Source organism: Peromyscus californicus, unplaced genomic scaffold (assembly GCF_007827085.1).
Source record: "Peromyscus californicus insignis strain IS unplaced genomic scaffold, ASM782708v3 Scaffold_14__1_contigs__length_90479793_seg_2, whole genome shotgun sequence".
Classification (NCBI taxonomy): domain Eukaryota; kingdom Metazoa; phylum Chordata; class Mammalia; order Rodentia; family Cricetidae; genus Peromyscus; species Peromyscus californicus.
In genome coordinates, this window is record NW_026294436.1 from 46,764,326 (window position 1) to 46,791,670 (window position 27,345).

A 27,345-nucleotide genomic window follows, 5' to 3' on the forward strand; every position below is an offset into this window, starting at 1 on the left:
GTCACAAGAGTGAGCCCGAGGTACTGGAGGATCATAGACAACTCCTTTCCTCTACCTCAGGCTTCCAGATCCCTGACTTTGCCAGTCTTCTCTGCTGCTTCTGGGGAAGGCTTGCCCACTTCCACTTTGTTGTGTTTTTCCTTTGGACAAGTTGATGAGTGATTGGACTGACACAGCGATCAGGAGTTGTTCTCAGTTCTGAGTTAACCATGGATGCTCTGAAACTCCTCATGGGAGCCATGAAACTGGGAGGAAAAACAGATAACGCAAGAAGTCTGGGGCCTGCAGCTTGGGGAGTGTCTCCCTATGGGCACATTCCATTCAGAAGCTGGGTAGATTTGTATTAATCTTTCAAGAGACTTGTATTGAGAATTAAAAAGTATCTATATCTATATTTATCTATTTATCTCTCTCTATATCACTAGTCAGTCCAGGCTTGATGGCACATACTTATAATCCCAGTGCCCAGGAGACTGATACAGGAGGGTTGAGAGCTCATAGCTAGGCTGAGCTATGTGGTGAGAGACCTTGTCTCAAACAACAAAGCAAAATAAAAAAGTAAGCATCAATAATAACAAAACCGCCGCCGCCGCCACTGCCACCGCCGCCGCCGCCGCCGCCGCCGCCGCCGCCGCCACCACCACCACCACCACTTCCACCATAAATTAAAGCATGCCACTGCATCCCCTGTTGCCTTTCTCTTTGGTACAGCATTCTGAAGCTGTTTACTCCATAGCTGGGGCAGTCATAGACCCAGTGGGGGAAGCAACTGACATTTCCGTGTTGAACAGGTGTGGTATGCTTGTTGCCTTCTAAGCATTTATGTTTAAGCCTATATAGATTACTGCTGCTGTCTGCCTCAGAAGGAACCCCTCCCCTTCTTCGTGCTCAGTAGCTATTGAATCATAACTGGTTAAATTGCTGGAACAGTGACTATTGCTGTGGCATAGTGACCCAATGTTCAGAGTTGGGTGGGGAGTTCTGAAGATGCAGATTTCATGAGTTGTCACCTGTGCTTAGATGGAGTTTTTGGTGATACAGCCATCTTGTGAGTCACTCTGTAAGTAACCCTCCATCCACACTTCTGTAACCTCAATAAACGCACTAAGGCAGACTTGGGCAGGATCATTTCTTTGGGCTGTGGTTGGTGCCTTATCTAGGGTGCATAGACTTTTGTTCACTTCTCTTCAGGAGAAGCCCTGAAATGAACACAACTTTCCTTGTCTTTTCATTTGTAGGTATTGTATTGATTGTTAGCTTGAGATTGCTATTCCTTTTCATGTTAAGGAAACATGTATTATGAATATCTAAAGAGTTCTTTTAAATCAAGGTTTTTTTTTAAAGTTTTTTTTCTTTTGACAACTGGTTAAAACACTTTGTTTTTCTTAATATAATGCTGTTAGTACCAACTATACTGCTGTAACAGTTTAAAGGGCTAAGTGTGTAAGCTTAAGTAGTATTATAATGTTAGACATTATTATTATATTGGGTAGAGAATGCCATCTGTAGATGTATCCAACTGTCTTATTAAATAAGAAGCACAGAGCCGATTCAGAGAAGAAAGCCAAGAGGTCAGAGTTAAGAGCCTCACCCTTCCTGCTTCAGTGATCCTCTTCAGCCAAGAGAGCTCTCCGAAAAGGGCTACTTCCTGTGTGTATGTCTTTATATACTCTAGCTGTTCTGCCTTCTAATTGGTTGTAAACCCAAACATGTGACTGCCTCGTCACTGCCTGAATGTACCGCCCTCCAGGTCCTTAAAGGCGTGCGCCACCGCCGTCATGCACTTGCTATGGCTCTAATAGCTCTGACCCCCAGGCAACTTTATTTATTAACATACAATTAAAATCACATTTCAGTACAAGTAAAATACCACCACAGCCATCTTAATAAATGAGAGATGAGGATTCATCTTTACACTCTTGGAATTGAACCTAGGAGTCGCTGCCAACTTATACCTAGGACAGATATGTTTTCCAACAGAAAGGGTTCCGACACAATGGTGAACACTTTTTCTCCAATTATATTTTTCCTCTGGATTATAATTCTCATGTGAAAACAAGACTTTAACTTGCTTCCCCTTGAAAAAACAAACAAACAAACCCACAAGACACAACAAACCAACACAGGAGATATAAAGGATCTGCTGCAGGTGTTTGCCATCTGAACAGGCCTGCTCTCTGACAGTGTGTGTAAGTTAGACAAATTTGAATGGCCGTCAGTGTTGTATTCCTAGGGATGAGGACACAGGAAGTGGATTGTTCAGGGGCCATTTTCCAGTGTTCTTTCCCCCAATACATCTAATGGTAGTTTTAGTTTCAAACCACCTTTTCAGAACATTTGTACGGCACATAGGTGTGGAAGCTGAAGACAGACTCTATTTCCCTCTCTGGGTCTGACAGCTTGTTTGCTTCATGACCTAGATGGCCATGACCTTCATGGCCTCTCTGTGGAGCAAAGTTAAGGTAAGTTTTCTTGCAGCCTCATTGAGGGATGAATGGGCTGATCCAATGCTTTCTCTGAGGTCCTGATGTGTGGAAAAGGAACATAGTTCTTAAAACCAGGAACATGGCTGGCAGAGCCAGTAATAGCCTTGGGCCAGGGCCTTGGAAGCTTTCCCCTGAGGCCCTAATGTATGGAGAAGGAACACAGCTCATTCTCCAAAACCAGGAATATGCTTGGCAGAGCTGGTAATGGCCTGGGACCAGGCCCTTTCGGGGAGCTGTGGCTTCAGGTGCTGAGAACCAACTCTTCCATTGCATGAGGCTATGGTTATCAGTCCAGAGGCCTCTGGGTGCTTGGTCCATGCTTGAGATATCCTGTGTTCCCTTTATGCAACATTGCTTATTTAGCTTTCTGCCAATGTCATCCCATTGTATGACAGCTTTCTAATGACTCGGTCCCATCTTTCCCCCACAGATAGTATATAAGGTGCTACACTTCCTAATAAACTTGATGCTTGCATGAGTCATCAACTTATGTAAGACCTCCTGGTGCCAAACTTTCCTACCTTCTTTATCATCTCCTCTCCTGGCCACCTCCCACTTAGGATCCTGTCACTGAAGAATGACCTACTGGTCCAGGTCACAGCTTCTTAAAAGATTGAAAGTTTCCTAAGCTTAGTGTTTCTCTGCTGAGACGGGATGTGGATTTACCAATGCAGAATCACTTTCTCATTCTGCACAGGGCAAGGGGACATATGTGACCATGGAGCTTGTATTTCCTGCCCTGCCATTAGTAAAAGCAGTCTCCATCCATTCAGGCTTGTTTATTTTCTGACTTTTAAAAGGGTATCATGGCGACCTAACACCTATGCGGTTCCTTTAAAAAAAAAAAAAAAAACAGCTTAAGTCTTTGAGAAGAGTTGGAGCAATATGGGACCAGTAGGATGGCTAAGTAGGTCAAGGTGCTGCCACCAAGCTTGAAAATAAGGATGCACATGGTGAAAGAAGAGAACCAGCTCCCACAAGTTAATCTCTGATCTCAGGAAGCATGCTTTGGTACACATGAGCATGAATGTGTGAACACACACATATACACAAGCACACACACCACCACTACCACCACCACCACCATCACCACCACCACCACCACCACTATCACCACCCCAACAGCCCCATGCCCCTATACAGAAATATATATATATATACACACACACACACACATATATATATTTGTATGTATGTAAATGTATATATAATAGAAAGTGGACCAATGACTCAGTTGTGAAATGGTCAAAGTATATAAAAAGACAACTTAAAAAAGGAAAACCCAAGATATTTCAGTTTTATTTTACTTAGAAATAAAATCAGCTACTTTCTAAATTATCAAATTTACTCAATTAAAAAGTTGAGCTGGTGAAAAAATGTAGAATATAAGCATACTGTACATTACTGTGAGGAGGGTGAATTATTTTGATTTTATTTTTCGGGACAGGGTTTCTTTGTAGCCCAGGCTGGCCTTGAACTCCCAGAGATCCACCTGCCTCTGCCTCCCGAGTGCTGGGATTAAAGGTGTGCACCACCACTGCCCGGCTTGACTTTTTATTCTTTGAGAAATATGATCATATCCACCCCACTGCCATCTTACAATTCTCATATTTTCTCCAACATGGCCATAACTTTATGTCTTCTGTTTCATTGGCATGAGTGACTTTGGGTTATCCACTAGAGCACAGGAGAACTACCAGTGGCCACCCTCTCAGAAGAGAATGATTCTCTCTCTTCCAGCAGCTATCAATGCCAACATCTCCTCAGAAAGGGATGGAGTCTGAGGAGTACCCGCCTTTTCCATGCCAGAATTTCAGCAGGCTTAATCTTGTGAAGGTAACCGAAGCTGATGTGAGTGTGAGAGCCATGCCATGTTCAGAAGACAGCATTTCACAGCATTCCTCCCGATCCTGCCATTCATACATTCTTTCTTCTATGATATTACCTGGGCCTTGCTGTGGGGAGGGGTTAAAGGGGTAAGTTGGGAGATTGATAATGATGTTCCATTTAGAGCTGAATACTCACAGTCTCATTTTTCTAAGCACTTTGACCTGACATGTGTTCCTGCATTGAGTACTGCCCATCACAAGCAGAAGCTTCTCTGACTAATGTTGAGGGAAGCCTGCCTGGGTCCTGGGGCAGCCAGTGCCTTCTGCCTGAGTTTGTCAAATTCTTAATTTATCCCATTTCTATTGCTGTTATAACATTATGTAAATCTAGTGACTCAAAGTAATGTTAAGTGTGTGTTTCTGTAGGTCAGAAATCTAGGAAAGGAGTGGCTGGGTTCTCTCTTTGGAAGCATAATGGCTTAAAATCAGTCTTTTTTTTTTTTGAGGCTAAGGTTTTCATCTGGGTCTCTTCCTGGCTTAGTGGGACTCTGGCCCTTGGGCATTAGGACTCCAGACTCCAGGACTTGTATCTTAGGTGGAACTCCGAGTTCTCATGCCTTTGGTATGGGATGAAGTCTTAAATATGCTTCCCTGGTTGGAAGGCTTTCTGAGTTAGATTAGTCCATTCTATTTGCACCTCAGAATTCCCAGCCCTCAGAGGGCCCATCATGGAACTTAGCCTCCACAATCTAAATTTTCTAGTAAATCTCCTTTCATGCGTCAAAGCCTGTGTGCATTTATAGCTATCCTTTCAGCTTTGTCTAGAATCCCTAGTAATCCACTATCCTAAATAACATTGTATACCTTCTCATAAATATTTTCTTCCAGGAATATTACTGTCTATTTAATATTTAAAAATTTAGTTCTTATGAAATTTGAGAGTATGGTGTGAAATGAGGATCTAACTCTCTATACTTTTTTCAGTTGGTTAAGCATCACCCCAACAATATTTCTTAAATAGCCACCTCTAATGCTTAGAAATGCCACATTTACTATATGGTAGATACATATATTTGTTTCTAAATATTCAATTCTGATCTCATGGTAACTCAGTGATCTAGGATTGCTGTCATTCTATTTTTCTTTTAGCATATTATAACTTTATAGTATACTTTAATATTGTTTCATACATGGGGAAATCTGCCACCACTACTGCATTTCTAACAACTTTTGTTGTTAAGTCTCCTTTGTGTATTTTCAACTGTCTTGTAATTTTCTCATCTCTTGTTTCAACCATAGCCTTATATACAGTGTTCTCTGTCTCTACACAGCTCAGTGTACTGGGGAAAGATGTTCCACCATGCCAACTACAATCAATTTAAATTTATAATGACTTAAGTATCACTACGTTGCTCAATAATTGACTATTTTTTCTATTCACCCTCCACCATGCTGAGATGGTTATTTTGCACCATGTCTTCTTTTTAGATCTTCATTCCTCCAGTTTTTTTTTTTTTTTTGAGACAGGGTTTCTCTGTGTAGCTTTGGAGCCTGTCCTAGAACTCACTTTGTAAACCAGGCTGGCCTTCCTTGAACTCACAGAGATCCACTTGGCTCTGCCTCCTGAGTGCTGGGATTAAAGGTGTGGGCCACCACTGCCCACTCATTCCTCTATTCTTAAAAAAATGATGTGTGTGTGTGTGTGTGTGTGTGTATGTGTGTGTGTGTGTGTGTGTGTGTGTGTGTGTGTGTGTGTGTATGCACCATGGGCATATGTGGAGTCAGAGGAGAACTTGTAGGAGTCAGTGTTCTCCTTCCACCATGTGGGACTGGGAATCTAACTCAGGTTGCCAGGCTTGGTGGCAAGTGTTTTCATCTGCTGAGCTATCTCACTGTCCCTTCTTCAATCTTATTCTCAGATGTAGATTTTCCTTCTTTTTCAAGGATGATTTTGGAAATCATTTTTATTCTGAAAAATTTAAATATTAACAGATATAAATATCAATTTATTCACATTGTAAGCTATTCATATATTTTATCACTTATAAATTAAAATGTATTTTATAAAGAGTAATACTTTTGAAAATCCAAACTGAGGGTCACATCATTGACAGCATGAAAAACAAATCAAGGTATTTCAGTTTATGTGTTCATAAGAACAATTATCATTATCACTTAAGGTTTTAAGTAGGGGAGGTATAATTATGTCATGTTCCTCTCTTCACTCTACGCTTTATCTCATATTAACATAGTCATCCTTGTTTTCATTTACATTTCCTTACATTCTACAGCACTGTGCTTGCAGTGAGTTTCTTGTAGGCAGTATATAGTGGGGTTGTGGCTTTAAACTTTATTTTGCTAATATCTATCTCTTTGTGTAAGTTTCCAATTTTATGAATTGTTCTTTGTCTATTCATTCTGTTTCATGTTACTTTTCATTTCTTGCCTTTCTGTGGGTTGCATATATATTATCTCAGAGTTTCATTTTGATTTATTCACAACGTTTTTTGATTGTATCATTTTGTATAGTTTTCTTAGTGGTTGTTCTAGGCACACATACATACACACACACACACACACACAACCTTGAAAGTTTTCTTCTTTTAGTGATAATCTAAGTATATATTTTTGTGTTCCATTTTATGTCTTTCATGACTTTCTGTCTTCTAAGTGTAATTTTCTTAAATATTTCCTCTACTATATTGAGTACTACATCAGAAAATACTATAACTTTGTATCAACCATGTAATGTGATAACTGAGACATGGTCTGTTGTGTTTCCTATTATTTTTGCTCTTCATTTGCTCATCATTCCTGCCTCATGGAGGCAGCCTTTGTTATCATTTATTTATTTACTTATTTTGATTTGGATTGTTTTCAATTCATTAATTAGAGGAAGGTCTATTAGAAACAAATTCTCAGAATTTTCCTTAATCTGAAGAGGTATTTGTGTCTGCTTCATTCTTGCAGGACAGCTTTGTTGGATGTGGGATTTGGGATTCTTTTCCTCAAGTCTTTTTCCCCCCACTTTTTCTGGTCTTCATGGTTTCATAAGAAAAATCTGCCACTCAAATTGGTTTTTCCCTTATAGGAATTCTTCCTTTCCTTTCCTACTACTCTTTGCCTATCATTTGAAAATTAGATCCTATTGTTCTGACAATAAGTGATCTTGGAAGCACATCCACCAGTCTCAGTCAAGCCTTTAGATGATGGTAGCATGGGGGAAAAGAATGATTGAAATTTCCCTAGAGTTCTTGAGCCAGAACCACAAGACAGTTACTGACTCATGAAAAATGTTAGCTTACAAATTCATCTTCTTTGAAATTCCTAAGTTGGAGGTAATTTACTATGCAATGATAGATGATGAATACCTTTACAAACATACTCTCTCTATAAAACTGAGGATTAATTCTAGAGCTTTATACATGCCAGACAATTGCTCTAGCACTGATCTATGTCTAGATCTCTAGTCCTTTATTGTCTCAGACTTCTAAGTAGTTAGGATTACAGGCCTGTTTCTAGGCCTGGCTAGTTTTATCTTTATGATCAGATGCAGAATAGGGATCAGAATTTACCATATTACTGTACATATTTGAGGGAAAGGGGCATAAGCCTTTTCTTTTGCTCACCACAAAAATTCTATGTTCTAAGAAAAGATGTATTTTATTTGGTTACTAATGATTTCACAGACTTTAATGTAGCAATATAATTTTGATACCTAACTTCAAAATACTCACCACGTTTGCATTTTGACTATAAATTCTATTCCACAACTTAGTTTTTCACAGAACATATCTGATCAGTAATATGTCTTATGATTTTAATATATGATTAAAAGTAATAATGGAAATTGTGGATCCCATCAGATGACAGTATTCACTTATAAAATAGTATCATGTAAAGAGAGCATCTGAGTATAGAGTAGCCCTGTCTGCATTGTGAATACTAGGTATTAAGGGGAAAGTTGTTTATATGAGTTTTAGGTAAGGGTTTTATTTATTTTCTTGATGACAGTGTGGAGCTGAAAACAGTAGCAATGACTAGTTCTTTGATCTCATATAGTTTGAACTTCCAAATAGTTCCTGGATTCCCCCAAATTTGGATAACACTCACCTGAAACATGGAAAACAGTAAATGGCAGTTATTATTTTATTTTTCACATTTTTTCTTAGTTTGTGTGAATGTGTGTGTTTCACATGCACCATGGTGCATGTGTGGAGGTCAGAGGACAACTTGCAAGAGTAAGTTAGTTCTCTCTTAAAATGTGGGCTTTGGGGATCAAACTCAGATCCTCAGGCTTGGTGCCAAGTGCCTCTGCCTGCTGATCCATCTTGCCAGTCTTTATATTATTTTAAAATATATATTGCTTTTCAGTGCTCTCCAAATACACTGCTCTCCAAAAAATACTGTTATGGATTCTAGGGAAACATAAGCAAATGTGTCTTTGAAGGAGATTACATTCTAGAAAGGGAGACAGGCAGGTAAATGAATCTTGTGAACATCATATAGGCATTGCTATGCTGGGGGATTTCAAAGAGAACATGAAGAAAGGTACCTGCTGCAGTGTGGCTTGATGGAAAGAAGGCTTCCTGCAGCAATGATACATGAGTAGAATCTGACTGGTATCAATCAAGTCTGTTATCGAGTGAGGCTTAATTTGTGTCCATATACTTTAGAAACCAGACAAGTAAGTGTACATTCCCCCAATTTTGAAGGGGACTCTTACTTTGTGGGAGGCTATCCCATTTTTCTACAAAATTGGGCTATACTTTTTCTTGGTATACACATGTATGTGTATATTCTAGTTTTGGTAATTTCTGGTTTCCTCAGTTTCCTTTGACTGCATTTTTTTCAAAAGTTATTTATGTTATCATCCATACTCTTATTTATCAACTATTGAACCAACTCATGTCTGTTTTTCAAATGCTCACCCTCTACAAGCTTGTTTTAGAAGTATTGACTTAATTAATTATTGTCTTTGTGCATGTGCTTCAACATAGTTTTAGCTTATGTCTTACTAAGATTATCTTGTTTTATTATGTTATTATTATGTTATCAATTTATAATTAATACTATATTATTATTATTATTATTATAAATTATGTTATTAATTTAAAAGATAGCCAGAAGTTTTGGTTCATGCCTGTCATCCTAGTGTTTGGAAGGCAAGTCAAGAAGATTGCCCCAAGATTGAGGTCAGTCCTGTCTACACACTAAGTTCCAGGACAACTAGAGCTACAAAGTAAGACCTTATCTCAAAAAACAAAAAACAGTAAAACAACAACATCAAAACCCCAAACTAACTAAACAAAAAAATTAAACAACTCTCCCCAACTTCCAAACCAGCCAATAATTAAAATCGTTAACACTGTTATAGTTGGGGCTTTGAACACCTTTCCCCTACAGCTCCTATCTTGAGGGATTGGTACACAGCCTATAGCACTATGGGGAGGTGGTGGAATCTTTAGGAGATGGGACCTAAAGGAAGACATTGGGACCCTGACATCTATTTTTTGTCTTCTGCTGCCACAAGGCTTAGTTTCCTCGGCCACAGGCACATGAACAATGGGGCCAAAGCCTGAGATGTTCGAAAACATGAACCAGCGTGAACATTTCTTCATTATAATGTTATTATTTTGTGTGTTTTGATTTTCAGAAAAACCTGTTTTGTGCCAAGTACAAAGACTATGAAACAATGAAGTATGGGCACTACTCTTAAGATCCCATAGTTAAACAGCAGAAATGAACATGTATTTTGGCAGGAGCAATCTGAATGAGGCCAGTTTTGTGGTAGGATATACTGAGAGGGATTTAGGTAGAAAATAACTTGCATTGGTTCTAAAAGTGGGATTAAGAATTTACCCGGAGGAAGAACAAAAGTGTGTGCAAAAGGATGGAGACATGAATGGCCACTGAGCCCTGGGAAAGCAAACTTGGTTCAGTATAGAAACAGAAAATGGGAGAGGAGAGGAAAGCCCAGGAGGGATGAAGCCAGAATTGTTAGTAGAGGGGGGCCTTGAAGGCTGAGTTGCTTTTCTACTATACCAAAGGCAGCGAAGAGTTAAAGTCCAGAGGAAGGGTGCTTGAAGATTGGGTTTGCCATCTAGAAAATGCGACTTTTATAACAGGGAAAATGGAGTAGAGGAAGTGGTATAGACGCAGTAGAAGGATGTTACCATGGGCCAGATTAAAATGCTGACTTGAAACAATGCCAGCCAGCCAGAAAATTTAGTGGAAAAGCATTTCGTTCCCAGGTGACCGGAAGAGAAAAGCCAGAGATAACAAAGGAGGTCGCATGATTGGATTTCAGCTGTTCTTGGGGAACTGAAAACATTTGCATAGATGGTATGCATGGTCAGAGTAATTCAAGTGGAAAGAAGCAGTAGCATTTATTTATGCAAACACTCCTCACACTCATGAGGCCGCTGATATGCCTTGTCCAAGAGCCTTATCTGCGGTCTCAGTTGTGTCATAAAACATAAAGCTTGTCAGCACTGACCTTATGCACCTAACTCCTGTTGGTTCTGCTGATCACCACTGACTCTCCTTCCAGATCCACGCAGTCTGAAGCCGAGGTGTGTCCCTCCTCAGAAGATGACCAAGGCCTTTTCTGGGGGTTGTCACAAGGACTTTTCATGACAGACTTTTTTGAATCTTCAACTTTTAAATGATTTTTTTTTCCTTAAAATTAACCCGTAACATTTCATCATCAGGGTCTAGGAATAGTCTGGATTTCTTTCTCAGCCTCCTTTTCTTTTTCTTTTTCTTTTCTTTTTTTTAAAGAGTGAAGTCAAAACCTCTCACTCATTCTGAATGTTATTGTAATACATTGCCTGGGATGTAAATATTCCTGAGAGTTCAGGATGAAGGGATCGTTAGGAAAGCCTCTGATGATCAATAGACACTGATTTCTTTTCAAACATCCTTTGTTTTCCTTTTATTTCCATTAAGAGCGAAGTATGTTGCAGAAGTGTTCTTTTTTAATTCTGAGATTTTGTTACTTAATAACCTTATCAGATTTTTCCACCCACAACTAACCTTGCTGACTGCAGACACTCCTGGAGAGAGTCACATGAGGACACACACGCCTTGGAAGGAATCCAGGAGGCACCTTGATCTTGTGTATTTAGCAATAAATCGGTGGCTGTGGTTTGAGTCCCATTCTTACTCTTTCTGAGAAGTGTAACTCAGAAGTGAGCTGGTTATTACAGGCATGAGTATTGACATGACTTTTTTTGTTAAGTGGAAAAAAAGTATGTCAGCGCTGTGTTTGATTTGACTGATGATGGGTTTAGCAATGACGGCTTGCTTTGTTCAATTACAGGGAAGACATTTTCTATAAATAGCCTCTGCCTAATCTGAAACATCAACATTTGGAGGAAAATATATGAAAATGTTACAATTAAATGAAGTATTTAAGAATGATTGTTTATTTGTATTTATTTTAGAACTCCCTTAGAATACTTATATAACTAATACATAAGAATTCTACACACTTCTGGGGTGCTGTGTGAAGTTTTAAAACATATATACATTGTGCATTCTCAAATCAGGCTAAGAATCAAATATTCACAATTTCAAATATTTACCATTTCTTAGTGGTATAAACATCCCAAACCCTCCTTCTAGATCCTCTTTTGAAACATACAGTATGTTATAACTACTATACTTGCCATATGGTTAAATAGAATAATGGAATGCATAATCCTTTCTCCAAGTGGCACAGTTGTATTATTTTATTTGAACAGTATTCATAATGTCTATGTACCATACTATCTTTACATAGTCATTGGTTGACCATTCAAGTTGTTTCCATTTATTATTCTTGTGAATAGTGCTATGATAAACATGGTAATACAGGTGTTTCCTCAACACACTGGTTTCAGTTCTCCTGGTTATGGACCTGGTAATAGGACTCCTGCATCACACAAACTCTTGCGTTTAATTTTTGAGAACCCTATCATACTGTTTTCTCCAATGACTAATTTACATTCCCACAGATAGAGTGTAAGTATTCCTTTTTCTAATGGTCTAACCAACACTTGTGAACATTTGTCTTTTTGATAATGGCCATTCCTGCTGGATTGAAGTGACAACTAATTGTGTTTGAATTGTTAACAGTTATATAGAGCATGCTTCATATCCCTGCTGGCCAGTTTTATGTCTTTTTTTAAATAAAATTTATTTAATTATATTTTCTGTGCATTAGAGTGAAGGGGTCAGATCTCCCTGGAAGTAGAGTTACAGACAGTTGTGAGCCGCCATGTGGGTGCTGGGAATTGGACCCAGGTCCTCTGGAAGAGCAGTCAGTACTCTTAACCATTAAGCCATCTCTCCAGCCCCATTCAGTTGTATGTTCTTTTGGAAAGTGTCTATTTAGGTCTATTGCCTTAAATGTCTATATTTAAATATGTGAATAGTGTGTCATGCATTTTCTCTTCAGGGCCTTTGAAACAAAGTTGTCTAGAACAGTGGGAGCCCTAAGGTCCAATCTGTCTATGGATTACCCTCTGCTGATGGAGTCATCATCCCCAAGGCTATAGCCCTTAGATCAGTCTATAGTCAGTGATGTCCCATGTTGGAGTATAAAAGCCCATTTGAAACATCTTGGTCTCATACTAAAGGAAATGACTGTTTACAAAAGAGTAACAGATACAACTAATGAGCATTGGTTAAGCATTGTTGAAAGCCTTTTGGGGGTTATTTCCCAGAAATTAAAAAAAATAAATAAGTGTAATTCTTTTGAGCAGGTTAGGTAGTTGTCGAGTTTTTTTGCTTCCAACAAAATTCAGGAGCATCAAACTGAGTTTTCATGTGATAGATATTAAAAAGAATTTCTGATGACAACATTCAGCTTAACATATGAAATTTAAAATTGGAATAAAATTCATGATGAAGCTTGTCTCATTTTACCATAAAATATTATTCATTGAAGAGTAAATGAAGTACCTTTAAAATGTTTATATCTACTGTATTAGTTACCTTCTTCACTGCTGTGACCAAAATACCTTAGAGAAGGAACTTAAGGAAGTGAGGATTTATTTGGCTCACAGTGTAAGGAGACAGAGTCCATCCTGGCAGAGCACACGTTGGCAGGAGTGTAAAGCAGGTGGCCACATTGTATTCATAGTCAGGAAGCACAGAGAAATGAATGCTGGTGCCCATCGGGCTTTCTCCTTTTGTTCGTTTTGGGACTTTAGCCCATGGGGTTTTACTTCTCATATCTAACACGGGTCTTTCCTCCTCAGTTAATCTTCTCTGGAAACACCCTCACAGACACACAAGAAAGTATGCATCATTAATGACAATCCAAATTAATCACTATACTATCTGAGTCATGCAATTACAATAAAATTATATTTTATGTACCTTCTCCATTATTGCTAGGAGTTTTAGCTGGTGTCATCCTTGTGGATTCCTGGGGATTTCCCTAGCACCAGGTTTCCCCTAACCCCCTCATGGCTCCCTCTACCAAGGTATCTCTTTCATTGCTCTCCCTCTCTGTCCCTCCTTCCACTCGGTCCTAATTGTCATCATAGAACCTACATCCAGTAACTGATAGGAGCAGATGCAGTGATCCACAACCAAGCCCTGGGCTGAGCTCCTAGACTTCAGTTGAAGAGAGGGAGAAGGGATCACAGGAGCAAGTGAGGTCAAGATCATGATGGGGAAAACCTCAGAGACAGCTGACCCAAGGTGGTGGGAGCTCATGGACTCTGGCCTGTTAGTTGGGGGACATGCATGGGACCGAACAAGGCCCTCTGAACATGGGTGACAGTTATGTGGCTAGATCTGTTTGGGGAGCCCCTGACAGTGGGACCAGGACTTATCCCAGGTGCATGAAATGGCCTTTTGGAACACATTCCCTAGGGTGGGATACTTTGCTCAGCCTTGACACAGTGGGGAGGGACTTGGTCCTGCCTCAATTTAGTATGCCAGACTTTGTTGACTCCCCAAAAGAGGTCTTACCCTCTCTGAGGAGTGGATGGGGAGTGGATGGGGGGAGGAGGGGCGGCTGGAGAAGGAGAGGGAGGGGGAACTGGGATTGGTATATAAAATGAAAAAAACTTGTTTAAAAATAAATAAATAACATAAATAAACACATAAATTTTTTCATAAAAATTATATTTTATGTATTATTCAATGGATTGCAATACAAATTAACTATCACACAATCTGAGTTGTACAATTACAATACATTTTTTATATATTACTCAAGGAATTGCATACTACTAACAATTACAATTCAATTTAGAACAAATCTATTTCAAAAGATTTATTTTATTTTTAAGTATGTCTATGGACATATGTCTGTGTGTGGGTACATGCTTATGAGTATAGGAGTCCATGGAGATCAGGAGAGGGTTCAGACCACCTGGAGCTAGAGTTACAGACATTGGGAACCAAATGTGGGTCATTTGCAAAAATAGTAGTAAAGGCTCTACACTGCAAAGTCATTTCTCCAGGCTTGTAATCCAGGACTACAAATATAAGAAATAGCCAGAGTCCTATAGTTACAGGAAAGAAATAGAAAAGATATCATAGTCAACATTGAAAGGAAATATGAGTGGGTAAAAACCAAAAGTGTTTTGAATATAAAAAGCATTAGAAAAAAACCTTAGGGGAAATTGAATGGAAATATGCTTTCAAGGAGAAAAAGAAATGATGTAAAATTTCCAATCACAAAGCAAATACTCCTGTATTTTAAACAATGGGTGACAGTAAAAGTAAACTTAGAGAGTTTCTGACCCAACTGTCACACAAAAGTAACAGTTGCAGCTTTAGCTTAAAATGTCAATATTTATAATGCAGTTGGAGTTACATAATTTCCAATTGTCTTAGTTGATTGCCAATTTGACAGAGCCTACAGTCACCCGAGAAAGGAGTTGAAGTTGAGTGATTGCCCAGATAAGATTAGTCTACGAGCATGTTTGTGGGGAATTATCTTGATTATCAATTGATGTCGGAGGGCCCAGCCCACTGTGGGCAGCATCATTCCCTGAGCAGGTGGTCCTGGTCTGTATAAGAAAACTAGCTAAGCATGGGTCAGTGAGCCATCCAACAGCATTCCTCCAAAGTTCCTTGGCTAGAGGTAATCTGTAGAATAGCAAGTAGTCCTGCCTTCAATTTCCTGCCCTTACTACTCTCAGTGATTGACTGTGACCAGAGTGCAAGCCAAATAAACCCCCTTTTCCTCTAAGTTGTTTTCAGTTGTTTATTACAGCAACAGAAATGAATCTAGATCACCAATTATTTAACTGAAGAAAACTTTGATTATATAGTTAAATATTTTTGATGAGAGGTTATTTTTTTAGTCCCTTTAAAGGGGTGTAAAAACAGAGGTTGGTGACCACTGCCCCAGCTAGGGCTGCTTGCCACATTCTACAGAAAACTTGCAATCATCTAAATTTCATTTTAGAATGTGTAATTTGACATATTAGTTTAGTAAAATATAGTATCTAAGGAAAGGAAAATGATTCCTTTCTTATAATTTTATCTCTAGAAAGGTTTAAATGTGATGGAAGAGAAAATAATCTAGGGAGGGATAAATACCACAAAATTCCTTTTAAAAAATCACATGGAAACCTACTACTGTAGAAGGATATATATGCATTTATACATATATATATATCCATATATATATATCCTTTAGTTTAGAAATATAGATGCAACTTTATATTTATAAATATCCTTTAGTTTAAAAATGCCAATAGTTATTATATATAATGCATATCTATCATCTATCTATCTATCTATCTATCTATCTATCTATCTATCTATCTATTTTACTTTTGCAAATAGTTGATAGCTGATGGTTGGGTCAGAAACTCTCCAAGTTTACTTTTACTATCACACACTGTTTAAAATACACAAGTATTTGCTTTGTGATTGGAAATTTTACATCATTTCTTTTTCTCCATGAAAGCATATTTCCATTCAATTTCTCCTGTTTTTTTTTTTCTTTTCTTTTTTTCGAGACAGGGTTTCTCTGTGTAGCTTTGCACCTTTCCTGGGACTCACTTGGTAGCCCAGGCTGGCCTCGAACTCACAGAGATCCGCCTGCCTCTGCCTCCCGAGGGCTGGGATTAAAGGCATGCGCCACTACCGCCCGGCCAATTTCTCCTGTTTTTTCTAATGCTTTTTATATCCAAAACTTTTGGTTTTTACCTACTAATATTTTCTTTCATGGTTGAAATACATGGAATGGGTTACTACTTTTAGAGTTGCTGGCCAATGATGTCCTATAGACCCTCAAATGGTATAGGCTATTGCCAATGATCTTGGTTACCACCTAGAATTTTTTGGTAAGACCACATTGCTGAAGGCATTGTACACTTGAGTCATAGAACATGGAAATATCAAGCTGATACTGACCTGGAAGCTTTAACCCTATTGGACAATTTTTATAGTTTTGGAATGTGTTTGAATGGTACTGGAAAAGAAAAGTGATAATCATTCTTATCCATCAGTGAATCCTGCAAGCTACAATAATGACTAGCTGGCTATGACATGCCCACTGGGGCAATATGTCATGAGCATTAGTAACCAAACATTTTTGATCGGATTCAAGTCCCACTCAACAAAATTAAAGCCATACCAGGCATCATCATCAGACCAAAAGCTTTTTGATAGACAGATCATAGGCACTAGGGTAAAACCCAGAACTTCATTCTGCTAAATGGACATAATATTAAACTGATTCCTAATGATTTATCATTATACCCATAGATTAATGTGTATCTCAATCCTCATCAGAAAAGCTGTTTGCAGTATATGGTGGTTAACACAGAGGGAAACAACTGGCCAAGGTACAGAGAATAAGAAACTGAAGAATGGTCATCCCCAAATGGGACAACTCTACTCCCAAGGCTCAGGGATCATTGTAGAAGGAAGGACAGAAAGAGCAAGTCAGAGGCAGAGGATGACTACAATGAGACAGTGTGTACTGAACACAGCAGTGTGGCGGTGTAGTTGGAAGTTTTTCTGTGTCCTGGCCGGCCAATGGTAGGGACGAATCTCTCCCACTCACGCCCCCCAAGTAAGCACACAGAGGCTTATATTAATTATAACTGCTTGGCCATTAGCTCAGGCTTATTACTGACTAGCTCTTACTCTTAATTTAACCCATAATTCTTATTTATGTTTAGCCATGTGGCTTGGTACCTTTTCTCAGTTCTGCCTTGTTATCTTGCTTCCTCTGTGTCTGGCTGGTGACTCCTGGTTCAGCCCTTCCTCTTCCCAGAATTCTCCTTGTCTACTCACCCCACCTATACTTCTTGCCTGGCTACTGGTCAATCAGCATTTTATTTATCAACCAATCAGAGCAACACATATTCACAGAATACAGAACAACATCCCACAGCATATTGGTACATGTGAACTCATAGTAGTTATGACAGTGTGTAGAAAACCTGTGAAAGCCCAAGCCAGACCAAATACCAGCATGGAAAATAGAGGTGGGTGTGAGGTCCCATCCCTTAGTCAAGGAGCTATTGGCAATTCATAGCTTCTGGAAGAAGGAGAGTCCATTTTCTCAAGAGTGTAGGCCCTGGTAAGTTGACCACATACTAGTGGAAGGCCACATACCCAAGAATATATGGGGAGCTCCAATTGGACTTGATAGGTTTTTTTTAAGTTTGATATATATATATATATGTAATATATATGTATATATGATATATGTATGCACACATGCACACACATATATGTTTCTGTCCTTCAGATATATATATATATATATATATATATATGTGTGTGTGTGTGTGTGTGTGTGTGTGTGTGTGTGTGTGTGTGTATGTGTGTATTACATATGTTCTGAAACTCAAGAATAAGGCATTTGTAAAGTCTATTCCATGGGAGGTATATATAGAGAGAGATTCAATAATGTAATCAGGACTCCAGTTGCATAGGATTTTATAATAGACAAGATGTCAACCATTTGAATTGCATTTGGCAGTAGGCAGAGAAAAATGCTACATTTTAAAATAAACAACTTGGATCATGAACCAAATTTGCTTCTGAATATCACATTATAGAAGCTGCCAGATTTCCAGTCTGCATTAATAGGTTTAGAATTATTTTGTTGGAGCTGGGGAAATGAACTTTTGGGTTTGTAATTTATAGTGTTTCTTCTGGATTTTGTGATTGCTATCAGCTGTTCTTTCTTACTTGCAGAAATCTAATAATAGTAAAATAAGGACACTGGTACAGACCAGGGGAAGTAGTGAGAAATAGGGAGCAATTCCTAAAAGCTATTGCCTTGCTTTCTATTGAGTTTCTATGCCAATAATCACAAAATTGATAGGTTTTTTTTCTTTAAAGAGAAACAATATTGGGTAGGTAGGAAAGAGGTTTTTGGATCTGGAGGAGTTAGGGGAGAGGGGGTAAATATGTTCAAAACATGTTGTATGAACTTCTCCAAGGAGAGAATAACATTTATTTTAAGTATTTAAATATTTAACATATAAATAAATACTGACAAAGATATTTTTACAAAAGAAAATAATCCTTAAGAGTAAATTTATAGTCTCTGAGGATGATGTCAAAATTTCACAACTCACTGAATTGGCACAATACCCCAGAGAATTGCACTTGATCTTATTTTCAGTACTTTAATTCTCTCACTATGGGATTGGCATTGGTTTCAGTGTAACTTTTATTTGGGTTTAGGTAGCAATATCTGCTCACCAGATATGTGAGTACTAATGTAATAAAAATAATAAAGCAACTAATGTACTCAAAAAACAAATATCCTTTCCACAACAAGGGAATGTTGTTGCAAGTGGTATCTCCTACAGCCAATAAGTAACCCAGAGTGTCTATTGGTCTCCTTTGGATCTTAGATGTAATATAATCCTCAATTGGTTGTGTTGCTCTCATTCACTTAATCCTTCCTACCCCTTAAACACTGCTAGTTTTGAATGATTCACAGAATAAAAGCAAGTGCTGTAAAATTCTAGGCTGCTGGGGATGTTCTGTTCTGTAGCCCATATCAAGTAGCAGATCCATTGGTACTTAATGTACCACTGGCAGGTTCAAATCCTTTGACAAGTCCCTGTGGATAAATTACATCCCAGATGCTGAGGATTTTGGAACAAGACCATGACATTCTCTTCAGACAAAAGAGGCCTCCAAGAAGTAGTTCTTGGCTTTATATTTGGTCTCAGAAGAGAATAATGGTTAACCACAGGTCACCAAGTAACCACGCAACCTGAGTATCCCATCATGAACTCAGTGTTATTAGCCTCCTGCCCCCCCAAGCCATAAAGTCAGCTACAAGGATTAAGCAGCTCAAATGCCCATGGTCTCTAGTGTTACAATAGTTCTCTTCCACCTTTACCCTGGTCTCCCAGGGGAATGCCCTCTGATAAACTGACAGGTTAAGAAAAGACTTGGCCTATTTTAGAAATGCTATCTGCAAGTGGCTGTGGTTGTGTTACAGCCATTTGTAGGGGTAGATCTGAAGGATAACGGTAAAAGGAAATCTCAGCAGGCAGAAGTTTGAGCAGTATAACTTCTTGTTCACTTTACTTTGGAGAACTAGTGGCCAGCCAAATGAGTCCACACCAATTTGTGGGCTGTAGCTTATAGTGTCACCGGGAGAGCAGCAACTGGGATGAACAGGACTAGATGACTGGAAATTTAGAGTGTGAGTAGGCTTTCATGAATGGGGGAAGCTTGAAAATATGTGTCTCATGTAAATGTTCACCAAAGAGTTATTTCAATGGAAGACAATTTAGCAATTGAGTATATGGGAACCAGTTAGTCCTTTGGGTACCAGTTAGTCTTTTTCCCCAAGCACTCTTTGCTGTCACACAATGATCTCATGAGCAAAGTGGTTCTCACAGTAGAATAGAGATTATCCATGAATTCAGCAACCTGACTTCTGAGCACCGAGGTTGACCCAGTCATGGCTGTTGAGCCACTTTGTCGGCAGCTGAGATCTATTAGCTGCCATACGGTTTATTTTAGTTGGCTTCTTCCATCATGAAAGAGGTAGCATTTCCTCCTTGCTGGACTAGCCACTAAACAGACCAGATAAGAACTTGTCTTCTTTGTGTATAATATTTCTGTCTTGGAATTTCCTGAGCGATAAGGACCGTCTCTTTGTGATTCATCATAGACCCTGAGAGTTTAACAGAATGACTCATGGTGGGACATTTGGTAGTTAGCATTAATGAAATGACTCAGGATACGGATCTGGTCACTCAGAAAAGCCAACCACATAATTAGAGGGATTGGGGCTTTGAGCCACAGTGATACATATTGACCTGGCCTCTAGAAAGCAATGGAGGGAGTTGTGTTCAAACACATGGACTGGACAGTATTCCTATCAGTGTTGCTCATGTATTGAAATCACAATAAAACCCTGGAGCATGGCAAATGGATGGGCTTCACTAATTGGTACTTCTCTGCATGTTGTCATGCATAAAAGGGCAGGAGAATAATGACAAGTATGTGGGGGAGAGAATAGTAGAGGCTTCAAATCTGGAACCATCCCAGAACTTACCTTGTGCATATAGTTGATTTTTTTACTCTTTGGGGGGCCTGCCACCCAGCACCCACATAAATACACAGAGACTTTTTCTTACTTATGAATGCCTGGCCTTAGCTTGGCTTGTTTCTAGCCAGTTTTTCTAACTTAAATTAACCCATTTCTCTTTGTCTACATTTTGCCTCTGGGCTTTTTACCTTTCTTTATATATCTTTTCCCCATTCTTACTCGGTTGCTGGCTGTGTGGCTGTATGGCTGGCCCCTGGTCTGGTGTCCTTCTTCTTTTCTTGCTCCTCCCTCCTCTTCTCTCTTTTTCTATATATTCTCTCTGCCTGGCAGCTATGCCTATCCTTTCTCCTGCCTCACTATTGACTGCTCAGCTCTTTATTAGACCAATCAGGTGTTCTAGGCAGGCAAAGTGACACAGCTTCACAGAATTAAATAGATGCAACATAAAAGAACTCAACACACCATTGCATCATTAAACAAATATTTCACAGCATAAACAAATGTAACACATCTTAAACTAATATTCCACATGTGCATTTCTCTCTTTAATTTGGTCATAAATATTGTAATGATCAATATAGTGCTGTCAAGTATTCTAGTAAATTATCCAGCCTGTAGGGATTGTAAGAAATGGCCTTCCCAGAGTTTTCTGGTGGTTAGTCAGAGTAAGGATGGCCTCCACGGTTGACCCCTACACTTCTAGATGGTGCCTACAGGGCTGTGTTTTAACTTGAGAAGTTTGGCCCAGCTTAGGGTAGTTGATGTCCAATTGATTTATTTAAGCATATTGATGGGGTATCATCTAAATCCTTTTCCTTACTGTTCATACACTGTGTGTCAAAAGCCACAATGATGCTGAGAATGGGGGTAGGTCAAGCAGAACAAGATTAATATCAGAATCCCCACCATATGGAACCTATAGCTTTGAGGACTACCTATCCTGAAGTGCATAGGGATTCTTTGAAGCAACGAGGCTACATTAACTGTTGAGCTGCAGAATTTCTTTCTGAGGTTTTTGAAGTAGAGATATTGGATGGTATCTCCTCAAATGAGATTAGAATTTAAGAACTCACCACAGCCATGGGGGCAATGAGTTTAATTGACCATAGAAAGGTAGTGGACATCTAAGGGCATTCTATAACTTCTGCTCAACCACCAAGAGTTTTAATGTGACCCAATTATAGCATTTGGAATCCGTTAATATATTTAAATCATACTGATACTCTTCTTTGGAAGATTATGAACTCAAGACAAAGGAATGTGTTTGAGAGCTGTTTTGAGGTAACTGTGTGGCTAAAAGATGGAGCAGAAGGAGTGGCTTGGCTGCCTTGAAGATCTATAATAGTTTTTTTGGTTGTTGTAAGTCGTGCTTCTAAGGTGAAGTAATGGGATAAGTGTAAGATGAGAAGTAAGAGACAAGCAGATGATAGGAAGAGATAAGTGGAGGCCTCATTCTAGTCTCTTTTTATTCAAGTTTACTCTTGTTTTCCTGAGTCTAGGTTACGAAGACTTCTGATTTAACCCTCTCTTATTGGAATAGATTGAGCTGTATCTCTCCCCACTCCCACACGAAGTTCATGCGCTGAAGTCCTGACCCTCAATGTGATGGGAACTGTAAGTATTTTGGGATGGGTCCTTTGGGAGATAATTGGATTTAGAAGAAGAGGTCAAGGTGGAGCCTTCATAATGGGATTAGCGCCTTCCTGACTGACAGACAACAGAGTCCTCATGTGCAGTGTCAGGACATAGCAAGAAGGCACCTACAAGTCTGGAAGAGAGCCCAGGAAGGAAATTGGACAATTAGGTGGCGCTTTGATTGCTGTGGGATGTTCTGTATGGCAAATGTGTTGCTCTGATTGGTCAATAAATAAAACACTGATTGACCAGTGGCCAGGCAGGAAGTATAGGCAGGACTAACAGAGAGGAGAAAAGAAAGGACAGGAAGGCAGAAGGAGTCACTGCCAGCCGCCACGATGACAAACAGCATGTGAAAATGCCGGTAAGCCACGAGCCACGTGGCAAGGTATAGATTTATAGAAATGGATTAATTTAAGCTGTAAGAACAGTTAGCAAAAAGCCTGCCATGGCCATACAGTTTGTAACCAATATAAGTCTCTGTGTTTTCTTGGTTGGGTCTGAGCGGCTGTGGGACTGGCAGGTGAGAGAGATTTGTCCTGACTGTGGGCCAGGCAGGAAAACTCTAGCTACATGTGATCTTAGATTTGCTCCCAGTGTCTGGAGCTGTGAAAATAAATTTCTATTCTTTTTTTTTTTAATTTGAGACAAAGTCTTATATTCTACCCTGGGTTGTTCTGGAGTTATGTATCACACTCCAGCCTCAGACTTGTAGTGATATTCATGGCTGGAGCTCTGCTAGGATTACAGATGTGATCCATTATACCCGGCTAAATTTCTGTCCCTAAGCCAGTGGAATTTCACTTCAGAATCTCAAGCAGACTGAAGTCTGGCCACTGCTGTTTTGGCCAGAATCTGGTAATTGCTTACTAATAAATAGTTTAGGTTGACATTTTTGTCTGTTTTTGGAGGTGGGGACAGAAAGTGACAACCCAAAGTGAAAGGGTGTGAAGAGGACTTGGGAGCAAAGTTTCTCTCTGAGCTTTTCCTCTCTCTCTCTCTCTCTCTCTCTCTCTCTCTCTCTCTCTCTCTCTCTCTCTCTCTCTCGCTCTCTCGCTCTCTCTCTCTCTCTCTCTCTGAAAAGATATAGAAGTAGAGTTTTTTTTCCCAAAGCAGGACAGAGAAACCTGCAATCCTGTTCCTCTAAATTATGACACACAGTTTTTCCCCTACCTTTCAGTGGAAGGATTAGCAGTAAAGAAAACTTCAGAGCTGCTTTATGTGATTGCACATCATGTATCTCCCACACTCCCCAAAGGACCTGCTCTATACCCAGAAGAAAGGACTGCTCCAGAAAGAAGTCATGAAGAATTGAAACAGAGAGACCTTGCCTGCCATCTGTTACATTCCCCTTTGTCCAGGCATCTCCCACGTCTACATGGTTGTCCATATCTCATTATCTTATTCATAAAATGGGTGGTTCATCCTGATTCTACAGGCCTTAAGCTTGGTTTCCTTTGTCAAGTAAACCTATGGTTGAATAAATTTGCTATGCTTTTCTCTTATTAACCTGCCTTTTGTAACAGAGGTATCAGCCACAGCACCCATCATGAAGGCATAAAAGGGATCTCCTTCCTTTCTGCACATACAGAATAGTTCTTTAAGTCTCTGTGGACATGTTGATGGGCACTGTTATCATTCTACTACTCAAACTAAGAGGTTCAGTGCTGGCGTTTGGGACTTCCTTCATCTTTTCAAAGAAGAGTTATGAGCAGTAGCTTTTCTTTCTCATCTCCACTTTTTTTCTTTTAATGAAACTAACAGCATTTCATCAGGGAGCTTCCTGACTTATATTCCCACACTATGTGTTCTCTGGAAGCTTGAAGGGAGATGCTGGGAAGCTGTGGTCAGGGGGAAAGGGGGAAAATCAGACAGATGATGACAATGATGTATGACAAGGTAAAGCAAAAAAAAAAAAATATGTCCCTTAGCTATGAGGTTAGGGACTAAACTAATACAGAACTCCAAGAAGTCTCAGTGGGTTCTGGGAAGAACTTGTTGCTCCATTGATAACGTGTCTAATTAGTCAATGCTATGAACTACTTGTCTCCAAACAAAAATCCACTTGCCATCTTACTCTGTCTTTTCCACTGAACTTATTAACAAAGGAATCCAAAGAAGGCCACACCCTCATTATGACAACTGTAAACTTGACAATGCAGTGGTATGGAATAGGACTAAGCAATAACATCAGAAAAGTAAGCAATGCTTCTCCAGGGGATTGCCAAGAAGGGAAGTAGGTAGAAGGAGGCTTGAGCGCCTCCTAGAGGCCGTCAGCAATAACATTTCTATAAATTAAGTTTCTATTATAAAACTTATTTTGCTTACAACTTTCCTACTCCCATTATCCTGTCAAAGTTTATTCACTATGTTGAGGAGCATTAAAAGAATCTGAGAAATCAAAAAGAAAGTGTAAATAAACAACAGCATTTTAAGAAGGAAGGCATAAGGTAGCACTATAATTATATGTGGATTAGACCTATGCTAAAAGCATTATAATATGGTCCTGCTGACCTCAATTATATATATATATATATATATGTATATATATGTATATATATATATATATACACACACACACACATTGTACACACACACACACACACACACACACACACATTGTACACACACACACACACACACACACACACTGGTTGCATGAAAAAAAAAGAACAGAACACAAGAGCAGTCTTGTTCCGTTTTCTTTGTCCTCCTCAGGACAGTAAAATCAGACTCTCTGGTGATGGGGGAAATGTGTTTGATTGTTTGTTCTGGAGAAAGCCTCACTCTACAGCCCAGGTTGCCCGAAATTCATTATGTAGTCCAGGATAGTTTCAAACTCTTAGAAATCCTCCTGCCACAGCATCCCTAGTGCAGACTGCAGATGCCATTTTGTAACACTTAGCTGATGCCATTCTTTCTAGATGAGTTCATTCACTGATGTTTCAGGGTCCTTGCTCTTGACCTCCATCCTAAACAGATGGGTTTCAGAGCTGAGTTCTTGTGGTTGGGATGGATGCTACTGCAATGCAGATATAGAATTTGAAGAAAGGTTTGAAGAAATAAACAAAAAATAAAACAAAACAAACAAACAAAAAATCAGCACCTGGTGGCTGATCTGTCTGTGAGGAAAGGTAAGGTTTAAATTGAGCAAAATCGAGGAGTTGATAATAACAAAACAAGATAAAACACAATAAGAGAAAAAACACTAAAAATATTCATAAATGCACAGAAGTAGAGGGATGGAATTTTCTATAGCTGCCTGTAGCTGAGTCCATGGATAGAAGAAATACAAATGTTCAAGGTGCTTCTGAAATTTAGCCCACTGGAAGCTTGTATGAAAAGAAACCCCTTTTCATCTGTGACCTCTCAGACACATTGTAATTGGGATTTAAAAAAAAAATTTTGTTTTTTGAGACAGGGTTTCCCTGTGTGACAGTCCCAGTGTCCTGGAACTCATTTTTTAGACAAGGCTGGCCTCGAACTCACAGAGATCTGCCTGCCTCTGCCTCCCCCAGTACTGGGATTAAAGGAGTGCACCACCACCCAGGATAATAAGAATTTGTATCAGAAGTATCCATGGAGCTACTCCATGGTGTTCTGTGAAATAACTCCCGCATTTTTTTTCCTTCCTGAAGGAGAGGGGTCAAGCCTAGGGCCTAAGCATGCTAGACAAGTGCTCCATGACGAAGCTTAGCCTGCTGCAGGTTCTTCTAAGCTTAGAGGAGTCTCCCTTGCTCTCACTGCTGCTCACTTCTCCCCCTGATGCCCAAGTGCTGTTTTCTATCAGGGTTTTGTGGGGACTGCTTCCAGGGGTCAAGCACACAGCCTGCTCTGTTTGGAAGGGCTGTTTTCCTAACCCGAGCCCATGCTATTTTGTAGCATAGAGAAGATAGTGAGTGCCCTGTGCAAACTAAACAAGCATCCCTCCACCTGGACTCAGGACAAGGCAGCAGCAAGCATCCATTTCATATCCTATAAACAGCTATTCCAAAGGAGAGGGAAATCAGAAACCCAATTATGGGAGGGCTCTGTATCTATCTGTGCTTATTCAATGATTTCAACAATTATAAATTTTGAATTCTGGGTGAGGTTTCACATACATAACTAATGTATGAAGATGTTTTGATTTTGAAATGAAGCTGTTTAGTCTTAATCCCGTTCTCCTGTAACATATGTGCTTTAAACAATTAAGACAAAATAACTTCAGGAAGATTCGCCCTTTACTTCCTTCCTGTCTTTCTTTCTATCATAAGAATGAAGGACTGGAATTATCACAGAGTGGAAACTGGACACGTGGACATTTTGCAGAGTTAAACATGAGACACTGGACCTTGTTATTGAAGCAAGAACTTCAGTAGGGACAGTTTTGTTCCTTTTTTCACAGTGGTGGGCTTTATAAGATGGATTGAATGATACCAAGGCCTTAAACATTGCATCCTCAAAAGTACTACTGTTGTAATAATCACAACGATGTTATATTCCAGGCACTTCATTATGTCTTTTCCATATATTTCTCTTCTAATCCACAGAGTAGTTCTGTGGCATAGAAATTGTTATCAAGGAAAATAAAGCTTAGAAGAGATTAGCTGGTGCAAGGTGCCGTGGCCGTCATTGATACTCAGATCAGATCTTTTCATCATTCTGATCAGATTGCTCAAGGGACCACGTAAGTGAGCCCTTCCCAGTTGTGTCCCATTCATCCAATGAAAAGGCATTGAGTACCATCAGTGGAAAGGGGGAAGGGGTTCAAGAAGAAATAAGAGCACACTCCGCCTTCAAGGACTTAAACAGATCAAGTTCCCTTACTTTGTCTTGTAACAAATTCCTTTCAGATCTTTGTTGGGCAACCAGTAAGTAGAAACTATGAAGTGTACAGGGCACCTGCAGT

General features: G+C 39.4%; 1 long non-coding RNA gene across 2 annotated transcripts in view; it reads left to right on the forward strand.

The window, feature by feature from the left end:
* LOC128109874 (uncharacterized) overlaps nucleotides 1-23,959 on the forward strand; it is a 61,111-nt gene extending 37,152 nt beyond the window's left edge. For both annotated transcript variants that reach the window (XR_008217943.1, XR_008217944.1), the window contains exons 3-4: nucleotides 22,319-22,433; nucleotides 23,635-23,959. This is a non-coding gene — a long non-coding RNA (uncharacterized LOC128109874). The remainder of the gene's footprint in view (nucleotides 1-22,318; nucleotides 22,434-23,634) is intronic.
* The last annotated feature ends 3,386 nt before the right edge of the window (nucleotides 23,960-27,345 follow it).